This window comes from Apium graveolens, chromosome 5 (genome assembly GCF_009905375.1).
Source record: "Apium graveolens cultivar Ventura chromosome 5, ASM990537v1, whole genome shotgun sequence".
Taxonomy (NCBI): Eukaryota; Viridiplantae; Streptophyta; class Magnoliopsida; order Apiales; family Apiaceae; genus Apium; species Apium graveolens.
Window position 1 is genome coordinate 240,493,412 of NC_133651.1, and position 19,890 is coordinate 240,513,301.

Genomic DNA, 19,890 nt, shown 5'->3' on the forward strand with positions numbered 1-19,890 from the left:
TCATGGCAAAGGATACTTATTCTTTATTGTCAACTTGTTCAGCTCCCTATAATCAATGCACAATCTCATACTTCATCCTTTTTCTTCACAAATAACACTGGAACACCCCACGGGGAAACACTGGGTCGAATAACTCCTTTATCCAATAATTCCTGAAGTTGCTTAGCCAATTCTTTCATTTACATCGGGGCCATTCTGTATGGAGCCTTAGAAACTGGTTCAGCTCCAGATATCAAATCAATGGAAAACTCTATCTCACGATCAGGTGGCAATCCTGGTAATTCTTCTGGAAAAATATCAGGAAATTCTCTTACTACAGGGATCTCATCTAGGATAGGGGTCTCTTTCTTCGTATCCACCACATGAGCCAAATACGCTTCACATCCTTGTCTCAACAATCTTCTTGCTTGCATCACTGAGAGAAACTTCTTATCTTGCCTCTGCCCTTGGTAACTGATCCTTCTATTATCTGAGGTGTACATAACAACTCTTTTTTTCTTACAATCAATATTTGCCCTATATCGAGACAACCAATCCATACCTAAAATAACATCAAAGTCTCCCAACTCGAAGGGTATTAAGTCAACAGGGAACATATACCCCAAAATCTCTAGGGAACAACTAGGACAAAATTGCTTTACAGGTACTTTATCTTTATTAGCCATTTCTATAGTTAGAGGTTCGTCTAAGTCTTCTAACATCAATTGCATTTTATTCACATAATTCACAGATATAAAAGATTTGGACGCTCCCGAATCAAAAAAACGTTAACAGGTACGGAATTAAGAATAAGCGTACCTGCAACTATATCAGAGTCATGAACTGGAGACTTCTGGGTCATCTTAAAAGTCCTAGCTCTCGCAGTACTGGTTGCTGGTCCTTGGGAGACACTCCTTCCAACATTACCTTGAGTCACTGACTTGCAATTCCTAGCTATGTGTCCCACTTTGCCGCAACTAAAACAGGTAACTCCTTGAATCTCAGACTTACACTCTGTGGAATAGTGACCTTTCTGTCCACACTTAAAACAATTAACATCTTCTCGGCACTGTCCACTGTGCTTTTTCCCACACGTCTTACAATCAACCACTGGCTTACTCATCCTCGTCGGGGCAGAGTTAACTGATGTTATACCGGGCTTCGCCTGAGGAACATCCTGCCTCTTGAACCTCTTATTTTATTTCTTCCAAACCAACGCTAAAACTTCCGACTTGCTATTCCCAATTCTGATCTAGCGGGTCCACTTTTAAACTTTCTTTTCTTTTCACCCTGCTCTTTTACAACTAATTTCTGATCACTTTATATTACTAGGGCAGCCTGAACTACCGAAGTATATGTTTTGAGTTGTAAGGCTACAACTCCACTCCTTATTTCTGGCTTCAACCCTTGCTGAAATCGCTTCGCTAGTTGAGCTTCTGAACTCACATATTCTGGTGCTATACGGGCCAACTCCGTAAACTTTGCTTCATATTCCGTGACACTTTTATCCCCTTGTTTCAATTCCAAAAATTCCACTTCCATTTGACTATGGAGACAATCTGGAAAGTATTTCTCCAAAAACAACTCTGTAAATCTGGTCCATGGTACTGGAACTTCTCCTTCTTGGGCTCGCGTAGATTCCCACCAATAGTTCGAATCATTCCTTAGAAAATAACTAGCATAATCAGTCTTTAAATTCTCACTCACCTTGGTGAGCGCAAACGCCTTTTCCATCTCTTTTAACCATATCCTGGCAGCAACAGGATCTACCTCTCCCTTAAACTCTGGGGCTTCACTGCTTGAAAAGATTTAAAACTAACATCCTGATTTGCCCCTCTTATCTCATGCTGCTGCTGGATTTGTAGTTGCTGCTGTTGGATTTGCTGTTGTTGTTGTTATATGAGCTGATGTTGCTGTTGTTGTTGTTGTTGTTGTTGCAATTGTTGCTGTTGCTGCTGGAATTGTTGTTGCTGTTGGGCCAGCTGTACAGACTGCTGACGCGGCAAATTCATCATGTCACTCACGGAAGGATCCCCCGCAGACCCGTTATTGGGCTGAAAATTTCTCTTTGGTGGCATCTCCTGAAACATAACAGTCATATATAAGAAAATGGATTGCTTCAGCACTTTATGTTTATGCAATCAGGAGAACGTTGCCACTAAGACAATATTCTCATCCCTCATTAAAATTGGATCCATCCTAAGTGAATGATTATGATCCAAAAATAATAATAACAACAATAATAGCAACGCACAATATATATATATAAACTGAACAATAAGATAAAACAACCGGAATACAATAACCAACAGAATCCACTAGTACAACTGAAAATCCAACTAAAAAGAACCATCCGAATACACACCAAAATTGGTTGTTATAACAGCCTCGCCTACTAGAAACTATCACAACATTATGTACATATACAAGGAAAACAACCACAAAACTCCTAGAAGTCACTCTGAGCTCTGCATCCCTCTATAGCAGCTCTGTCTAGCCACTACCACTGCCACCAATGGAACCTAGCTCAAACACTAGCCAGTTCACTAGGTCCTGATATTGCACAGCTCTGAACTCTGAACTAATGAAACGGTCAACAGATCTAGCCCTCTCTACAGCCATCTGGGTCAATTCTCTCACACGGGCTCGCACCTCAGGGGAAGGGCAGAATTACCCTGAAATGGTGCAATAGGTACCTGATCCAACTGGGCAGCAAACTCTGGACTCTGATCTCTGATAAAAGAAGTATTCACCGCCCTATAGACATGATAAGGGATCGGTGAAGAAGTACCACTAGGGGCCACAGGAGGTACCGGAGGTCTCATCATGGAAGAACTGGGACTGCAGCCAGGAGGGAAATCCCTGACAGCAGATACAGACCTACGTACCCAACGGGGATGAGGACCAGATCCAGGGATGTCTCGAGGCACAAAAGAAGGAACTGGGGGAGGAGGCATAGGGGTCTCCTCGGTAACAACATCAAGGGGTTTCTCCGAATCTGAGCTATCCGAATCAGAAGGATTCTTCCGAGATGGAGAACTCGAAATCGCAATAGGCCACTGCCAACATAATAAATATACAGGCAAGACACAACCAGGTCAAGGCAATTCTATCAAAACATTTAATAGATGTCAGGGTAACGCCGTCGGAACCCTCGACTGACTCTAAAGGTTTGCTCCTCTATATGAGTTGCTGACTCACACTTAAAGACTCACGTTATCACCTACTTAACACAATTCCTAACCGGAATCAGGGACTTGAACCTGTAGCTCTGATACCAACTGTGACGGCCTCAACCCCGGGGTCAGGAGTTGATGTCACTAAACACAATTACCAAAAATATAAACAGCAGAATTAATATTAAAAAATACTAACTCGACCCCGAACCAAGATCCGATCCAGGTTCAAGTATAAATCAGGTTCTCATTATTACAGACTCTTTATTCAACATCTAAGACACACTAACTTTATTCAGCAACTCCTCAGACCTCATGGCCTGATACAAACTACCTCAGAGGAGCCGGGTCCAGTAGGGGCGGGAACATAGGTCGGTCTGACTGATCTTCTAGGCATCTGCGAAATATACATAACAGTTTGCAAGGGTGAGCATAATCGCTCAGCAGTACCAAAATATGAATAACAAGATAAATCAGTAATGCAACAATAATAGGAACATAACTGTAATCATGATATCAACATTATACAACAAAATTTAGAGAAAAACTGGATATCACTAACTAGCATGCTTCATTAAAATATCGTAGCAGTGAGCTGTAAAAACACCAGAGTCCAATTTTAGCATCCTAGTCACTCTTATAAAATCACTGGATCAACCACCAGTACCCTTACGGGAAGCACAAAACCCAAATCAGATACGTAATGGATATGTGAAGACAGCTGATCAGGCTATCAACACCAGACGGCTCCAACTGCCATCTCATTCATGGCTCCAACTGCCATTTCAATTACCTGTTCCGGAACTCAGAGACTAGCTAGGTCTCTGACCTGCTGGACTAATCGGTTATACAGTGCGCGCAACAGAATTAGCCTCTTACGCCAACTCAATAGGCCTACTCTGGCCCCAACGTATCCCATATCTGATCATTTTAATCCAGTTTTCAAAATCGTCACTTTTACCTATCTCTTTTCAAAAATCCATTCTGTCACAGCATATTATTCAAATCCTCTTTTCATTTAGATCACATTTAGAGATAGGTGTTTTCAGAAGTTACTTTTGCCCAAAACACAATTTTAAACAACATTTTCATATACAGGGGATACGTAACTTAAAATGTTTCTGTTCCATTACGAAAGTAAAACATTTAGTTATTCACATATACTGAACCATAAAAGAATGGTCAGGGGTACTTGCCTTGCAACACTTTACAAAACCCTAAGTAGCTTTCACGCTGACTTTAGTCCTGAGAAAACTCGCTCGGAATCTACAAATACAGAATACCCTAATCAGTTACACCGACATGCTTGATATCCTCAAATTCTAACAACCCAATTCGATAACCCGACTCGTATTATTACTATACACACAAACCCGTAACCACATAGTCACGTAGTCGGAAATATTGTTAGGGTAACACGTATAAATACCTATATTTTTGAACATATTTTTAGGAAATTTTGGCAGCACCTTATTTATTTATAAGACCACCCGTCGATTACAATCGACGTCCACAATCACAACAATTTATAATATCAAAACCACCATTTTCATACAACTTACGTCACAACACAATTCATAATACAATTAATTATTTAAGTCCGAAAAATATTTTACGCAAATCATTTTTATTTATTTATAAAATTTAGGACTCAGAACATCGTCATCACCGTCCGCTCGTAACAAGTCATCGCGGTACGGCGTCAAAATTCTCGGGGTACCCAGTAATTCGGATTCCAACCGAAAATTTCACCGATTAAAAATAATTTCCCGTAACCAAATATTCATATCACAAATATTATTCAAGATAATTTCCTGCAGAATAATAAAATAATTAAAATTCCATCACCAACACACGCGTATAACACGCGCTGCACACACAGAACCAAAACCACGGCTGGAAAACACAGGGGCGGCAACACCACCAGAAAAGCACAGATACACACACGGCACACACACACGCTCACACGAACACACACACACACACATATACGTATATATAAATATATACATACACACAACTGATTGAACTACCAGGCTCACCGGAATAGGAATCACAGTGGCGGCAATCACACAAGGAAGCGACGGGGACGGAAGAAACAAAAAGGAAGAACAGGAACGGATGGAGCAAGAAACAGAGAAGATGAAATCACGAGAGAGAGACTGAGACTAGAGAGATCGAGGTAGAGAGACAGGGACAAAGAGATGATGTTTTTGGGAATAAACTGCATGCCTGCACGTGTCCTTCAAATGGGACGCGTGTTGATATTCTTTTATGAATTATTAACACGTGTCCCTGAGTATTAGGGATCAATTATTTAACCGAATTTCGAAATCAACGAATCAGGGTAACTCGAAAACAATCTCCAAAAATTACGAAAATAGCGCTAAAATATTGTAAATATCCCGAAGTAAATAAAAACATAAATTTCGAAATTTTAAAAAAAATTTAAGGTACGCTTTATACCCGCTTTTTAACGAATAACGAAATCACGCGCGGGTAAAACAATTTCCGAAAATTTCCAAAATAATTTTAAAATTCTCAGAATAATACGAACTTAATAAAATATAAGTTTCAGAATTTTTAAAGATTCCCATAATTAAATATGGATTTTAGCATTTAACACACTCAGAAAATCATTTAAACATGAATAATTAACAAAATATTGATTTCTCAATTTTATAAAGTCCTAAAAATAATTATTGAAATTATAAAATTAGAAAACCAATTTTAAAGACAACCCAAATATTTATGGAATTAAAATTAACATAAAATCACTTTTACAAGTGTAATAAAATCATATAACTTACCAATAAATCACAAAATTCCAATCCCACATATCACAAATCATAAATAATTAAATAACAATCAGTAACCGCTGTCAAAATCAATACACACCTTTTATTTATTTACTTAAACTTTTATTACACTTTCAAATATTAGAAATAAAATAAAAATACACGAGTCGTTATACTTATCGAGATGTCAAGTTCTCTATAGACCAAATGGAGATCTCGACGTAAAATTTCAAAGTACAAATTTGCAAACCAGTTCAATATCCAAGATTCACAATCAACAAACAATCCAAACAGCTGGATTGACAAGTCTACAAAAAGCAGCTTGAAGGATGTGCAAGATAAATGGTGCAGATGAACTGACAAAGGAAGATCAAAGCAAACACATGATGCTAAAATAAGCTAAGCCAGAAATGGAAGATACACTTTTCCTGAAATGGAAATGACAAGTGACAGTTTACTAAAGTTAATAGCATGTCTTATTGTAACTGTGTAAACCAGCAGTTAACTAAATTATAAAGTTAACACTGGTTCTTTAGTTAGTTGTAACAATTTAGATCAAGAAAATCTTGTAACACTCTCAAGAAGAAGCTAAGCTCTTTATCAACAAAGAGCCTAGAAATTTTGTAGCAAAACATTCTTAATTTTTAATATAAAAATTAAGTGAGTTTTGAAAAGATCTGTTTTCTTCATTATTGTTTGTTTGATTTCTACAGTAACATATTTCACTACAAGATTTATTTTACTTTGTTCAACCATAAAAAAGTTCAATAAATGCATAAAAACAGTAAAACAAATTCACCCCCCTATGTCTGTTATTCATTTCCTAACAAGTGATATCAAAGTAAAATTTGAAAGTAAACAGATTTAAGATCTTGGAAGAATGAATACACAGAAGATCAGTAGTATCAAAATTCCTACCTTTGAAAAAACTAACTACACTCTTTGGAAAAAGAAAATATTGTTATTTATTAGGATGGCCAATCAACTGTATATTCAGATTCTCAAAAATGGGCCCTTCACTCCTATGGTTAGAGTTGAAGAAACAATAGATGGTGATATGGTTATTGTTAAGTGGATTTTATATCCACTTGGAACGCTTTATTACAAGCTTAAATTGGTGTTTTGGACTCAAGTTGTTGGTATTTTGATGTGTTTTTGTGTTATTGCATTTCAGGTATCAGTTATATGAAGAAATGAGATTTTAAAGGAAATATAATAAAAAGTGATCATATTTGGAAGCCAATACCATTGTAAAGTTGTAGAGAATCTCAATAGCTTCGCGTGGGCAGTTGAATCGCCTAATTCTGACGAGTAGAACTCAAGTTATGGTCAAAACAAGATTCATCAGAAATTTTTCCAGACAGGAGCTGAGGGCCCGCCCAGAGAGCTGGGCGGCCGCCCAGAGAGCTGAGCGGCCGCCCAGAGAGCTGAGCGTCCGCCCAGGAGAGCTGAGCGGCCGCCCAAGGCGCGGCTGGTCGCTGATTTCGCTGAAAAAGCCTTTTTTGAGTGGAATTTGACGATTTTAAGGGTCCAGGTCCACTAGGGGCGTATATATACTTAAAAAAAGGGTTTTCATCATCCGGGAAGATTGGGATACCAAGGAGAAGACCTAGAAGCACATAACAACTCTGAAAAAGAAGATCTTGTTTTTAACTTGTGATTCTTTGAATTAGTTGTAACTTTGGATGCTCGTTTTCATTCTTGTTGAACCTAGATCTCGTTTATTTGTAATTTGATTATTATTCAGTTTATTAAGACCTTATTTATACCATGCTTTCATTGGAACCCATGGTGACGATGAGTTCGATTATGAACTAATCGTTATCATGGGGTTCTAGCAGATTTACTTATGGATTTCTTTAGTTAATTGTTTTGATATCTTGGTATGTGGTGATTATATGATATCCTAGTATTGGTTGTGCTTATACGTCTTATGAGCGTAGCTAACATATAAGATAGCGTGTTAATCTCTATTGAAGCGACAGTGAATATAGAGGTTTAGAACTTGCCATGCTAGCATAGGTTCATGTATATGTATGCATGATTCGTAGGTAAATCTAACCGTTTTACTTGCCCTATGTAATCATTATGGATAACTTGTGCTTAAACCGTTATGTTGTCAAATTCTATAGACATATAGGGTCTCAATATAATTGGTGCCTATTCAACTTCTATCTCTTTTGTGGATGTCTGGTAGAATGATACTCGTGCAACGAAAGTTGGCGTTTATCAGTTTCGTGTTATCTGATTAGTGTTATCGCCATCACATGCTAAGGATAAGAATGAAAAGGCTATTGAATGAAGTATTTAATGAAGATAGAATCCCATGTTTGTCATATATAGTACTTCAACCTCAATTCTCTTAGTTAATGTTATTTAGTATAATCTCTTAGTTTAATAAAAACCCAATTTGTTATTTGTCTTAGCATTGATCGATAACCATACATTGATGCATAAGTGCATAAATTGAACTTAACCTAAACCAGTCTCTGTGGGAACGAATCTGATTTATATCTTATACTACTTGTGAACGCGTATACTTGCGTGAATATTAGCGCGTGTTTTCGCCCTAACAAGTTTTTGGCGCCGCTGCCGGGGACTCGGTGTTAATTTTTAGTTTATGTGCTTGTCATCAGTGGTTGTTAAAGTTCACTGGCTTGGATTATTTTAATTTCACGGTTTATTTGTTTGTGTTTCAGTTACTCATTACAATTGGAGATCTAGCAGCACGAACGAAAACCTTGATGGATTTTTCTCAACCCAAGATCAATGACATTCAATCTAGCATTATCCGGCCAGCTATCACAGCTAATACCTTTGAGATCAAGCCTGGCATAATTCAATGGGTACATACTTCAGTCCAGTTTGGGGGTTCTCCAACGGAAAATCCCAATACACACATTAGGGATTTCATAGAGATCTACGACACCTTCAGGTTCAATGGTGTTTCTGAAGATGCCGTGAAGCTGAGACTGTTCCCATTCTCTCTGAAGGACAAGGCTAAGAGCTGGTTATACTCTCTACCAGCTGGTTCGATTACTATTTGGGAAGATCTTGCTCAGAAGTTTCTTACTAAATTCTTCCCTATGGCGAAGACAGCTGCAATCAGGAATGCTCTCACTCAATTTGTGCAGCAATCAGGAGAATCTTTATATGAAGCTTGGGAGCGCTACAAGGAGATGCTTAGGAAGTGTCCTCATCATGGAATGCCTGATTGGATGATCATCAATTGTTTTTATAATGGGTTGGGAGCACAGTCCAGACTCATGCTCGATGCAGCAGCAGGTGGAGCATTATGGGCAAAGAGCTATGAGGAAGCTTATGATCTAATTGAACTGATGGCTATTAATGAATATCAGTATCTAGCCCAGAGATTGCCACAGGGAAAGGTAGCTGGAGTTCTTGAAGTGGATACAGCTATGGCTATCACTGCTCAACTGAAGGCGTTGTCTATGAAGATCGATTATCTGGGTAACTATGGTGTTAAGTAGATAACCAATGTTTGTGAGTTGTGTGCAATTCCGCATGCGACAGAGCAAAATGATATATCTAGTGACTCAACTCAGTTTGTGAGCAACTTTCAGAGATCGCAGCAGCCAGTTCCTGCCACTTTTATCTAGACAACTAGAATCATCCTAACTTCAGCTGAAGCAACAATCAGAATGTGTTGCAACAGCCTTTCCAACAGTTTGGAAATAAGCTATTCAACCCTCCTGGTTTTCAGCAACAATTTGCACCAAGACAACAACTCCAACTTCAACAACAAACTCATGATGCAGGTCTATCTTTGAATGAAAAATCTGAATTGGAGGAGTTGAGGCTTATGTGCAAAAACCAGGCTCTTATATGCCAAAGCCAGGCTTTTTCTATCAAGACTCTGGAGAACCAAATAGGGCAAATTGCTAATGCCTTATTGAATCGCCCACCAGGAACGCTTCCTAGTGATACAGAAACAAATCCAGGCAAGAAGAAAGTTGAAGAACAGGTGAACGCCATCACCTTAAGGTCTAGAAAGGTCGCAAGCCCCCAAGTTCAGCAAGACGAAGAGCCTGAAAAATCTCAAGTTTCAGAAAATGCAGTTGTGGCTGAAGAAGAAGTGTAGAAGGAAGCAGAGGTGGAACCAAGGAAGACTACTGTGGAACACACTCCTCTTGAGGGTAATACAGGGGAGAAACAGATCTATCCTCCACCTCCTTTTCCTAAGAGATTGCAGAAGAAAAAGCTGGATAAGCAATTTGCTAAGTTTCTGGAGGTGTTCAAGAAATTTCATATCAACATACCTTTCGCTGAAGCTCTTGAACAGATGCCTAGCTATGTGAGGTTTATGAAAGGTATTCTCTCTAGGAAAGTAAAGCTCGATGACTTAGAGACCGTTACTCTAACGGAGGAATGCAATGTTATGCTGCAACAGGAGTTGCCTCCGAAGCTTAAAGATCTTGGAAGCTTCACTATTCCTTGCACCATCGGAAACTTGTCATTAGACAAGTGTTTATATGATTTAGGAGCTAGCATCAATCTGATGCCTTTATCTATCTTCAAGAAGCTTGGTCTGCCTGATCCGAAACCAACATACATGTCATTACAACTAGCTGACCGTTCCATCGCTTATCCACGAGGTATAGTGGAGGATGTCTTGGTCAAGGTGGATAAACTCTTCTTCCCTGCTGACTTTGTAATTCTTGATTTCAAGGAAGATAAGAAGATTCCCATTATCTTGGGGAGACCATTCTTAGCTACTGGACGAACTATGATCGATGTGCAAAAAGAAGAGCTTTCGATGAAGGTTTACGATCAAAAAGTCACTTTTAATGTGTTCAAGGAAATAAAGTTACCCACAACTAAAGAGGAGTGCTTTAAAGTAGAGCAAATTCAGGTTTTGAATGCACCTCCGTGGAAGAGGAAGTTGGATTTACCATTCGATTCTCTTGGGTTAGCAGAGCTGAAAATTTCTCAGGAGCGTTTTGAACCATTTATTCAAGAAGCTCCCATACTTGAGCTCAGCCGAAAGCCAGATCACTTGAGTTATTCATTCTTAGGTGCACCTCATGATAAAGGGTTGGGATATATTTTTGATGATGTAGAGAGTGGCTGGACGGATCTTCCAATTCCTACAGAGGGTTCTTCTCATGTGCCATAGACAGTTGATAGGTTTGGTCTTGGGGATGAACAGTACAGGAGAGTGACTAGGCGTATGGAGGCCATGCACGACATTCACCATCGTTTTGCTGAAGATTTGACACATGCTTTCGGTACTGTTGTTCGAGACACTGGTGGCGAGGTTGATTGGCAACCTGATCCTCTACCCGATGAGGGTGACTCTCCCGCTAATTAGGTATGCCTGAAATCCTTATTATTACCTTCAATAAGGACATTGAAAATTTTAAGTTTGGGGGTGATAATGTAAGGATTAGTAGTGTGTGTCCATATAGATTCATATAGATACATATTGCATGTTTAGTTGTAGTTCATTCATATTTTTGTATGATTATTCATTTAGGACATATTTGTTTATTTTTATGTGATTTCATATAGTTGCATTTGCATGCATATTTAGCATGATCCCTTAAGATGAACTATGATATTTGATAAGTTGATGTTGATTTGAGTGTGGTGATGACGAATAGAGGGATGTTTAAGTCCTAATGAATTAATTTGCATGCCAGAAACAAATATTTTCACAAAGTCTTATAGGGTTGCTTTTGATCTAGATCATGATCATACTTGTTTGTTGTTGAGATTTAATCACTTGGTTATATTTAGAATTTGTGATATTCTCGTAATGATGTAAAAATACTGATTTTTTTTATCTGGAGAAAAACTTGGATTTCATTGCTAGTTGTTGTAAGGCTAGGCGTCATATGGCTAGTAGCCGGTTCATATTTTTATGAGTAGTCTAGGGTTGATGAGATGGAGCGAAACGCACTCATTCAGAAATTGTTGAAAAAAAAAGAAAAATAAAGAAAGAAAAAAAGTATGTGTTTATGCATAATTGATCAAGAGTGAGCTCTTTAATACTCGAGTTATTATGTTCTTAGGGGACTTTATGCCTAGTGACCTAAGGCTTTTATAGTCTGGGATCCGCTAACCTAACGCTCGCTGTATGGATATTATTGCATAAGTCTTTTGGGACCTCATTCATTGCACGGTCAAGTAAGCATCTTTGTTATGTGTTCAATAATAGTGTGAATCCTTGTATAACTCTAGTGGAAAGGAGGTGTTGTGAGTCATAATGTGTTTATTGTCTATTCTGTTTATAAACTTTTGATTATTTCGATGAAAGATAAGTTATGGTTATTGATCGAGTATCGAGAGTATATCTGTTAAGCATCCACACACGCACGTTTCTGGTTTGTGAGTTGGTTTGTGGGATTTATTCGAACTCTGTTTCAAGTTATTGCATTCTTAGAGGCATTGCCTTATTTATGGTTATTATAACGACCGAGAAATTTCGCTTGTATTATATTATAATAAAGATAAATTATGTGTATTATTATGTGATTAACTGTGGTTGAGTTGTTAAACCCTAATTTCTATGTGCTACGTGTTGTCTGTTTTAATCTGAATGTATTTTGGGTATTTATTGAGTATTTTATCGTACTTTATATATGTTTATATCAAAACCCGTACATCTCAAACAGTGTTTTAAAAGCCCGTATTTCAAACCAAATCATTGACCCTATTTTGCCAAAAATGACCTATACCATATCGCTATTCTGAACCCCTAGACGTTTTACAAATTTACCTTTTTCGCGAAAAATGACTTTTCCGGACCCCTTTGGGTACCAAAAACCCCACAAAAATCACATTTTTATTTTTATATGATCATGAAATTATCATACCTTATTTTTCTTTGCATTTTTTAATATTCACAATTTTTGGGAATTTTCGGCATTTATTTTGTATTTATTGGATATTTAAAAATTCATTATTAATACCCAAAAATTATAAAAATTGGGGCCAAATATTTTTATTAGATGTGTAATTAGACCCTTAATTTTATCTAGGGGTATTATTTTCATAAATATAAATACCTGATTTGTTATTAATTATTTAGTTAATTATAATTAAAAATCTGAAAATTAAGAAATTAATTGTGGGGGTGAAGAACAACCAGGGAATTCAACTGCAGATTTGAGAGTGATTCTGTTATCCAAATCGATCATGTGAGTAACCAAAACAAAGCTCCTGATCTCTACTTTCTATTCATACCATCAATTTCATGTTTTGATGTTTAGATTTTCAATTCGTATTTTAGGGTTCTTGGACTGAAATTGGGGGTTTTTGATTATGGGGTTCTGGGTTGATTTTGATGTTTGGTATAGTTTCATATACTTGTTTACAACTGATTTGTGCTATTTAATTTATTAGAGTTATGTTCTAGGTAGTAGCTCTTAGTTTCAAGTTTATACAATTTTATTTTAATTTGTTTTTGATTTTATATGAATCTGTGATTGTTGTGAATATGGGGGTTTGATTGTGGAACTAATAAGCTTTATTTTGATATATTACTTGTAATTTTTGGTGTACGAAATCGTTGGTTTGATTTTTGGCCGGAAGTTTTGTGTTTTTGATCGGAGAATTGGTTCTAGGGATTATTAGGCTGTGATGTTAGTATAGTTATGTTTCTGGTGAGATTCTGAGTGAAAACCATGTTAAAATCGATTCGAACGGTGCCTGGATTGAGTTCGCCGGACCTGGGTTCAAGCTCGCCGGCGGCGAGGGCGGCGTTGGCCGGAGACGATGCGGAAGGGACGATTGAAGGCAACTGAAGCCGGGGTCGTGTTTCTGCAGTCTTGGGGAAGAAGAACCCAGTGGATTTCGATCAAAATCGTTGCGTTTTGGTAGCGTATTCTGCTCGCCGGAAAATTCCTGCCGCGCCGGAGTCTGGCAGCCGGCCGGTGTGTTCTTGGACGACCCGGAGTCGACCCGGTTCCAACCCGGTTTCGACCCAGTTTCGATCCAAAAACACTAAACCTGAATTCCTGTTTGTGTTTCTGAAATATTAATTATTTATTTATGTTATGTAAAATCAAAATTAGTTTTATTAATTCTATAAATCAATTAAAAATCAGTTTTAAATTCTGAAAATTATTATTAATAATTTCTGAATTATTTTATTAATTTAGAAATTCGAATTTAATTATTTAATTAATTATTTAATTATTAATCTAATTATTTATTAGTTATCTAATTAGTTAATAATTAGGTAATTAATTAATAATTAGGTAATTAATTAATAAATAAGGATTAAAAATAATCAAATAATACGAATAATAATTCGATAATTAGTTAAAATATTACGAGTAACTCGTACTTATTCGAATAGTGATTCGTTAAGTTAGAATTATTAATCGAGCGATATTTATTCGAAGAGTGTTGTAATAATTATTCGTATTGAATAATTAAATACCGATAGTTAATTAATTAATTAATCGTATAAGTAATAATAATAATGATTCGATAGATATGTAAGGATCGCGAGTAGCTCGTATTTATACGAGCAATTGATCTTGAGTTAGATTATAATTCGAGTAATAATTATTGATTCGATAAATAACGTATCAGTTAATTGTATCGATTGATTATTTGTAAATAATCGATCTGATCGAGTAAGTATTAATAATTTGTAAATAAGTGTAATAATTAGGGATTAATTATTTTAAAATACAATAATTATTAATTAATTATTTAAAAATATAATTATGGATTATTTAATTATGATTAATTAAATCTTGTTTAATTTATAATAATTAAACCGTTAGTCCGATTTGAGTAAAACGAAGACCCCTAGACTCAGAAAAATGAAACGAATCCAATAAAAATAATTGTAAGTCATAATTTATTCCAAAATAGAGTTGTCTTGTGTTAGTTAATGGTTTATAGGCCCTAACAGGGGTAGAATCGAGTCAAATAAATCCCGAAAAATTATAATAAAATCAGATAGGGTTATTTAATACAGGTATGAGTCTAGTATCGATTCCAAAAATATTTATAAGTCCAAAAATCAATTATGTGCCTTATGTGCTATGTGCTTTACGTGGTTATGTGAACCTTATGTGCTATGTAATTATATATGTATAGGTGCGAGTCAGATAGAAACACATGGGTATATTGATAGGGTTGCGTAGTATCAATTCGAGATACGCGTATGTAGTAAGTTATCTAAACGACTATCTTTCTATGATTGGTTCAGTTTTAGCAAGGCAGATCAAGCTTGAGACCGAAGGCGGTGAGTTGAACCAGGTTAAGTACGCGCAATGCAAGTTTTTCCCCTATTCTAAATTCAGAATAGTGAATTATACCCTATTTTCCATATCAGTTACACTTTGATAATTCTTGCTCATATACACTGTTACACAATTATTGATTCTTGTTTCTATTTCATTTCAATTCTTGAATTCTCCCAAATTATTGAATTTCTTATCCATATTCTTATACTTTTACCCTTGTTACATATACTCGGATATATGCTGATGTTGGGATACATCAAAAGCACTCCGATTGTTCTGGATGCTAAACCTTGGACTGGATGGTTACGATACGGGCTGGGTTTTACTCGGACCTTTAATTAATAGGCCATAGTTGCTGAGTACTCCTTATGTTGGTTGGGTCTATGCATTTGGGTATAGATCCGCACTGTATCCTAACTGATCAGCAGGTTATAGTGCATATGTTGGTTCTTGTTTCCAGTCTTATTCATTTGGCACTCGCCAGTGTTGGCAAATTATTATCCTATATAGATACAGATGGTTGTTCAAACCAACAGATTATCAGTTCATCAATTCTTCTCTCTTTATACTATATATATATATTGTTGCAGGCTTGTTGAGCAATTTTTCCTCATCCCCCTTTATTGTTATTCCTATTGTTTTACAGTTAAGGTAGAGAATGAAACCCATCAGAACCCGCGTAGTCAAGAAGCGAGTCAAGCAGCGGGACCCTCTTATACCAAGAGTGTTCATCCCTATCCCCGAAGAGAGCTTTGAGCTACCAGATCAGGTGTAACAGGATAAGTAATAATGTTAGTTTGAATAAAAGTTGTGTGGTGAGATTGTAGATAGAATAAAGTTTTGTAACAAAGAGAGTTCTTGAGACAGATTGTTTTTATTTGGGGTTGTAATAAAGTTAGTGTGTCATAAAAGATCCTGAGTAGTAGTAGTTCGGGGTAATTATTATATATATATTACGCTTGTGCAGGTTTAGTTGGTAGTTGTTATTAATAATACCCCAAATCTATACCCCGAATTTGGAGGGTGTTATAGTTATTCTGAGGGGATTGATTGCATTATCATTTAGTTGCATTCACGTAGTTGCATTCATGTGGTTTGTTTTGTAGCTTTGAGTCTGTTTATGCTTGAGAATAGGAATCGATTCAAGTTTGGGGGTGTGATAAGTGGATTTTATATCCACTTGTAACGTGTTATTACAAGTTTAAATTGGTGTTTTGGACTCAAGTTGTTGGTATTTTGATGTGTTTTTGTGTTAGTGCATTTTAGGTATCAGTTATCTGAAGAAATGAGCTTTTAAATAAAATATGATAACAAGTGATCAGATTTAGAAGCCAAGGCTATTGTCAAGTTGTAGAAAATCTCAATAGCTTCGCGTGGGCAGTTGAATTGCCTAATTCTGACGAGTAGAACTCAAGTTATGGCCAAAACAAGATTCATCAGAAATTTTTCCAGACAAGAGCTGAGCGCCCGCCCAGAGAGCTGAGCGCCCGCCCAGGAGAGCTGAGCGCCCGCCCAGGAGAGCTGAGCAGCCGCCCAAGGCGCGGCTGGTCGCTGATTTCGCTGAAAAAAGCCTTTTTTGAGTGGAATTTGACGATTTTAAGGGTTCAGGTCCACTAGGGGCACATATATACTTAAAAAAAAGGTTTTCATCATCTGGGAAGATTGGGATACCAAGGAGAAGACCTAGAAGCACAGAACAACTCCGAAAAAGAAGATCTTGTTTTTAACTTATGATTCTTTGAATTAGTTGTAACTTTGGATGCTCGTTTTCATTCTTGTTGAACCTAGATCTCGTTTATTCATACTTTGATTATTATTCAGTTTATTAAGACCTTATTTATACCATGCTTTCATTGGAACCCATGGTGACGATGAGTTCGATTATGGACTAATCGTTATCATGGGGTTGTAGCGGATTTACTTATGGATTTCTTTAGTTAATTATTTTGATATCTTGGTATGTGGTGATTATATGATATCCTAGTATTGGTTGTGCTTATTCGTCTTATGTGCGTAGCTAACATATAAGATAGCGTGTTAATCTCTATTGAAGCGATAGTGAATCTAGAGGTTTAGAACTTGCCATGCTAGCATAGGTTCATGTATGTGTATGCATGATTCGAAGGTAACTCTAACCGTTTTACTTGCCCTATGCAATCACTATGGATAACTTGTTCTTAAACCGTTATGTTGTCAAATTCTATAGACATATAGGGTCTCAATATAATTGGTGCCTATTCAGATTCTATCTCTTTTGTGGATGTCTGGTAGAATGGTACTCGTGCAACGAAAGTTGGTGTTTATCAGTTTCGTGTTATCTGATTAGTGTCATCACCATCACATGCTAAGGTTAAGAACGAAAAGGCTATTGAATAAAGTATTTAATGAAGTTAGAATCCCATGTTTGTCATATATAGTACTTCAACCTCAATTCTCTTAGTTAATATTATTTAGTATAATCTCTTAGTTTAATAAAAACCTAATTTGTTATTTGTCTTAGCATTGATCGATAACCATACATTGTTGCATAGGTGCATAAATTGAACGTAACCTAAACCAGTCTCTGTGGGAATGAATCTTATTTATATCTTATACTACTTGCGAACGCGTATACTTGCGTGAATATTAGTGCGTATTTTCGCTCTAACAGTTATTACAACTCATTATGCTCCAAAAGATCCTTTTGAGTACTCTGAGCCTGAAAAAGAGAAAGTTTCCCTGGATAGTGGCTTGCAACTAATACTGATAGAGTCACTTAACAATGTAATGTACAACAACATTGTCAACTGTGACACTGCTAAGCAAATCTGGGAAAAGATTGAAATACTCTCTGAGGGAACTGAGAAAGTTAGATCTAATCAAAGAAGGATACTGATTTCACAATATGAGGGTTTCATGGAGAATCCAAAAGAAAGTATAACTGATGTGTTTGAAACATTCAATAAGCTGATAAATGACTTGCAGCTTCATGAAAAATACTATGAAGCTGAGGAAGTGAACTTAAAGTTCTTTCTTACTCTCCCTGATCATTTGGAACAAAATATCTCAGCAATCAGGGAAGGGAGAGACTTGAGCAGAATAACACTGGAAGTTCTATATGGAATTCTTAAAATATATGAACTAGAAATGATTCAAAGGAAATCATTGAGATCTGGTCAAGGACATGTTGTAGATGGCTCAAATGCTTTAATTGTAAATGAAAGCCAAACATCTAATGATGAGCCAAGATCTCAAACTCCAGTTGCCTCACCAAGTGAGCAAATAACAAATGATTCACAGGAACAAGTCATTCTGGAATTGGAAAAAGATGAGGTCTACACTCTTGATGAACTGGATGAGCTAGATCAGTCAATGGCCTATTTGGCTAGAAAATTCTCTAACATTAGAGTAAAGAAGCCAAGATACTTCAAGGGTAAATGACAGTCTTTCAACAAAGACAACAGCTGGAAAGAAAAGGGAAGTACACTTCTGACAGCAAGCATGGCTACAAAACTGGATCTGTTGACAGATATAAGATATGGTGCTTCAACTGTGATGAACTAGGCCATTTTACTACAGAATGCAGGAAACCCAAGAAAGCAAAGAAAGACAAAGCTTATCTTGAACTGGAAGCAAAGTATGAAGCTCTTCTGAAGAAACAACAAATCAAAGCTTATATTGCAGAGGGAAAAGTTTGGATGATTTTGATAATGATGAAGATGAGGAAGTTGGAAACTATGCTTTAATGGCCTTGGAGCAAGGAGAATCATCCTCATCAAAATCACAGGTACAAAATCTCATTATCATTGATTTAAATGTGAGTCAATATAAGGAAACTGTAGAAAAGATGAGCACATAAATATTTTACATACATACAAGTATGGTTGCTGCTAATGAAGAAGTGAGCAGATTGACAAAGATAAATGAGAAGCTTTAAAGTGAGAAACAAGAAGCTGAATTGTTGGTGGTGGAGCTTTAAACAGTAAGACAAGAAAATTCATATCTGAAGAACAAGCTCAAGTGTGCAAGTGAAATTGAAGCAGTGCTAAGGGAGAAGCTAGAAAAGAATGAAGTTAGGTTGAAATCCTTCAAAAATGCATCTGAGTTGATTGGACAGTATCATGAGAAAAATAAGCCATGTGCAAACATTGTTATTGGTCTTGACTATGATGTCTTGAACAGCAAAAAGAAAGATATTGGCGACAAGGGAAAAACAACATAAAATAAAAATGTTCCAGCAATGCTGAAAAAGGTTGTCTCACCTATGTTCAATGCATGTGAACTTAATTTCAGTGAAGAAGAGTTGATTATCAAGCAAGAAATTACTGATGAAGATAAAGAGAAGAAAAATGCAGAATCAACTCCTTCTTCCAAAGATGAAGAGAAGTTCATGGACAAATAAAGTTCCAAGACACCTTTCAAAGAGACCAAGACTGAAGATGCTAGAACTAAGAAGAAAAATAGAAATGGGAAATTTGGGATAAACAAAAGCAATAATTTTGCTTATGTTGCAGATGCTCAAAGAAAGAAGTGTGAAAATTGTGGCTATGTAAACCATCTAACTCACCTTTGTAAAAAGGTTGTTAGCAAGCCAGCTGAAGGAGCATGCAAGTATAATGAAGCAGTTGCAAATGATCCCTACTCATTCTGTGACAAGTTTGACTGTATCCCTTGCAACTTGAAAGTAATGAAGAGTTATCACAAACTAAGAGTAGATCTTAAAGGAAC

General features: G+C 36.7%; 1 non-coding gene across 1 annotated transcript; it reads right to left on the reverse strand.

The window, feature by feature from the left end:
• Positions 1-9,054: 9,054 nt before the first annotated feature.
• Positions 9,055-9,161, reverse strand: LOC141663091 (small nucleolar RNA R71). The gene has a single exon (XR_012551176.1). It is a non-coding gene; the product is annotated as a small nucleolar RNA R71 (small nucleolar RNA).
• Between the last annotated feature and the right edge of the window lie 10,729 nt (positions 9,162-19,890).